At 40.6% G+C, this 4,133-nt stretch overlaps 1 pseudogene; it reads left to right on the top strand.

Moving 5' to 3' along the window:
* Positions 1 to 1,398: 1,398 nt before the first annotated feature.
* LOC123089976 (glycerophosphodiester phosphodiesterase GDPD6-like) lies at positions 1,399 to 2,671 on the top strand (annotated as a pseudogene).
* The last annotated feature ends 1,462 nt before the right edge of the window (positions 2,672 to 4,133 follow it).

Raw genomic sequence — 4,133 nt, forward strand, 5'->3', positions numbered from 1 at the left:
TGTGCTAGTTGCTTTGAGTTGCGCTAACCCAAACATAGTACTGTGTAATTGTTGCGTTTGTGTGGCTGCTGTGATGGAAATTAATAATAGAATCTCAAACTCTACCACTGGGTTAGCTGGAGTATTTTTAAATTTGCATCATTTAGAGCAATCTGGAACTGATACTGCCTGTCTACTATATGTGTCTGGGTGATTAGCTCAAATTTGGCAACTCGTGCATGGCATATGCTGTGTATCTGGAGTGATGAATTAATTTATAAATATATGTGTGTTATATTTGTTTGTACACTTGAGTCGGAGTGCTGTCCTTTAGCAATTGAAACTTTGAACTGAAATTTTATCTTGAGCGGAGCAGAACTAAAACGCCCTCATGCTGAATCCAAAACTCGGCACCCAATGTTACTGGAGCATCAAACACTAATTACATGGCCAAATTTCAGCTCATAATGAATCTATGTTTGTTAGTGACCTTCCCTCATGTTTTGTGGAAATTTTATGCTAATTACACTACTTTTCTTTGTTGCTTTTGATTTACAGAGAGTTCTAAAGGCTGCGGGGATATTTGCTGGATCCATCTTTTTGATGCGCACCTTTGGTGACATGATGGTAGTTTAAGGACGTTGTAGTGGCTGAGCAGGGTAATGGTGGTTCCATGCCCATTTTCGTTGTGTGCCTTGTGATCAGGCTTGTGGAATATTTGTACTCAGACTTGTCGGTTTCTTGTTGAGTTGGTGTTTGAAGCATTTCTCGGCAGGGCTATTTGACTGTTCTTTTTTAGTTGAGCACTTAATCTTCTATGAGTATAATAAGTTCATGTCCAGTTTGCTGTTAGGTCAACACAACCGTAGGCTTGTGTTGAATTAACAGTCTAATTCTATTGTTTAGATGCAACATTTTGATTATGTTAATATGGGTGTTTGCCGATGTTCTTCTCGAATGGCTAGTTATTCATTGTTCTGTGACATTCTGGATGCAATCCCAGCAGTTGCATTTCTTGATGTCAGTTCTCAGAAACTCATGTAGTTCATCTGTCTTGAATACTTCTCTGTTAATCGGATGCCATCGTTGACAGGGCACACTTGCACTCCTTGGAGGATCCCATGCCAAATACGGTTGTGCCTGCCCACAGGGGTTCCAAAGCGCCGTAGGCTATTTGGTACCTACCAATTTCGGATGTATGACTTCATAATATAATACTCCCTCCGTCCCAAAATTCTTTTCTTAGATTTGTCTATATACGGATGTACCTAATACTAAAACGTGACTTGATACATCCGCATTTGGACAAATCTAAGACAAGAATTTTGGGACGGAGGGAGTAGATAACTGTCACATTCCCAACGATAAATATTACTCTCTGAGTATTGAAATCGAAACCTGGATGTTTCGCGTCACAGGATGGCCGTCTCGTATGCTTTCATGATGTAACCCTGGATGTTTGCTTACAGTAGATTTTAAAGTAGCATGGTTTAATAGATTTTAAAGCGAATTGAAATCACATGTTCAGGGATCAACAGTACAATTGTACGCCTTGTCCTCTCTTTTTCTAGCGTTATTTATTTTGTTTATTGCATTCTTCTGCCTTAGACACTGCTCATGTTCATATCAATAATCAAATAAAATCATGTTATTTTTGGTTGCATGTCCCGCAGATGTCTTGGTCTTTATTGATTAATATATATGCATGCTCTTATAAATACTTAAATCCTATTTTCTTTTGCCTTAATTTAAAACACTATTTTGCTATGGAATTGCCAATGATGATCTCCTGCTATATTGTACTCCCTCTGTTCGGAGTTACTTGTCGCAAAAATGAATTAAAATGGATGTATTTATAGAACTAAAATATGCCTAGGTACATTCATTTTTCCGACAAGTATTTCGGGACGGAGGGAGTAGGAAAGTAAAAGATCCTTACATTTGATGAGTATATCTTGATTGCACTTAATGCTGACAGGATGGTTGGAATATACCGAGAGATCAAGGATCCTATTTTCTTCAACCTGAGAACAGTTTGTGTTCTCAAAGTACTGAACCAACTTTAATGTGGAAAATGTCTTCTTGGAAATTCACTGTATGATTCTTGAATAATCATGTACTAGGTAAAGTGGTCATGTGGCAAAAAAGTTGGAGGACAGGATCGTCGAGGCACTTCTGAAGTATGGCTACAAAGGCGAATACATGTCTGAAGATTGGCTCAAGCAGCCAGTATTCATCCCATCCTTTGCTCCAACTTCACTCATTTACATCCCAAACATGACAAACTCCAGAAGTTTTTCTAATAGATGATACCATAAAAAAAACTGATATCAGCAGTAAGCACTAGCGGGCTTTTCCTACAAAAACTCCTTTTTTTCAAAGACATTTTCTAACGTGCAGCCGTACTATGAGATAACTTCAAATGGTTATCTCGCGTTCATAGTATATACTCCACACACATTCAGAAATCAGAATTCATTCCTGCACTTCAACTTCCTCCAAGACCCTTATGTTGAATATGACTATATGTGTACTCTTAACAAGATCAGTATTGCGGCCTGTTCACCGATTTCACCGGCACCTTGCACAGGTCCCAGCACTGCACAGCTCCACTCCATACCAAATGAAGTAAAATAAGGTAGAGGCACTCCTGCATGAGATCTCCTACATGCTGAAGGATGATGGATACTAAGCTTATGTTCCCAAGTCTGCATACTGTTCTCACCGTTAACACCACTGAGAAAAAGGATGTGTGCTGCCATTCTCTGTAAAATATACAAATAAATCACAGGAATGCTAACTATAGAGCATCACAAAGTAAAAATTGTCATAAAATCTGGAAGAATTGCACTGTTTATACTTTATACTACTTTATAATGATTCCTAGTAAAAAAAAGTAGTTCTGAAATAAGTACTATATTCATGGCATATTGGCATTTATTCTCAACTCTAAATAATGAGAGTAAGATGGAAGATATGGTTTAACATACACGAGGCCAAAGAAATCTTTCTTTTTCCATGAGACATGTCAACGACTTATAAATTTACGCAGAGTCTTGCTTGTTACCTAGCCTTGAATACAGAATATGAATATATCTTCCTAGCGGGCCAAATAAAGGCCCAGTTCTTTTCAGGCAAGATTCTACAGAATCAGGATTCTGCAAAATTCTCCCAAAATCTGCTTCTCCCAGAATCTGCCGCCGAGTTCTTTTCAGAGATTGTAGTTTGAGATTCTAGAAAGTGTTGTGTGTTGAAATGCCTGTACTATCCTTAGACAAAAATTTCTTGGATGAAATGTATTTTATCTATCAACAATAGCTAGCATCAATTCAAGCATTATTCAAGCATGAAGAAACAGAGAGATGTAAAAAGGAGGGCTCATCGTGAGTGTCGGCGTCGAACTTTGCGGGACGGGGCTGAGGGCCGGGACGGACTGAGGGGCGAGGAGGAGCTAAGGAGGGAAGCTGGCCGGCGGGGACGGTAACCCTAGCTGCTGCCGCGCAGCTGACGGGGCGGGGTGAACTGCTGGGCGAGGAGGGCGGGGCGGACCGGGCAAGGGAGGCTGGCTGGCGGGGGCGGGGGCGGCTCGAAGGTCCGCTGCCCCGATGCGGTGCGGGAACTGGGAGACGAGTGCGCGGTTGGGTGCGTCCGCTCGTTGACTGCGGGGTGGCATTTTGACCGTAAATATGTGATACAATAGGGGTACAACTATACTTCGAAACGTTTTCTTTGGTGGGACTAGCTAGAATCCTGAGATTGTGGGAGAGGCCAGGTATATTGGGATTTTGGGATTGCATTAGGATTCTACAGAATCCGATTGAGATTTTGAAAGTTCAATCGGTTCTTTTCGCTCGGGATTTTCGGGACCGAGATTCTCCATAATCTGCTCAAAAGAACTGGGCCAAAATCTCTCGGGGTGAAATGTGTGTGCATTAACTAATTCTGGTTCCAATGTTATGTGGATGCTGACCTTCATGCGAAATGTACGCGTGAAAACAAATTGTGTGAGACACTTATCACTTACATGTTGGCCTACTACACAACATACATAAACAATCACTATATATATCCAGCCTGCTTCCATACACTACACTCCTGCTTCATTTACTTAGTTAAATGTGTAGGAGTTTGATTTTTTTTTCGTTGGTAAAGTT

Source organism: Triticum aestivum, chromosome 4B (genome assembly GCF_018294505.1).
Source record: "Triticum aestivum cultivar Chinese Spring chromosome 4B, IWGSC CS RefSeq v2.1, whole genome shotgun sequence".
In the NCBI taxonomy this organism is placed as follows: Eukaryota; Viridiplantae; Streptophyta; class Magnoliopsida; order Poales; family Poaceae; genus Triticum; species Triticum aestivum.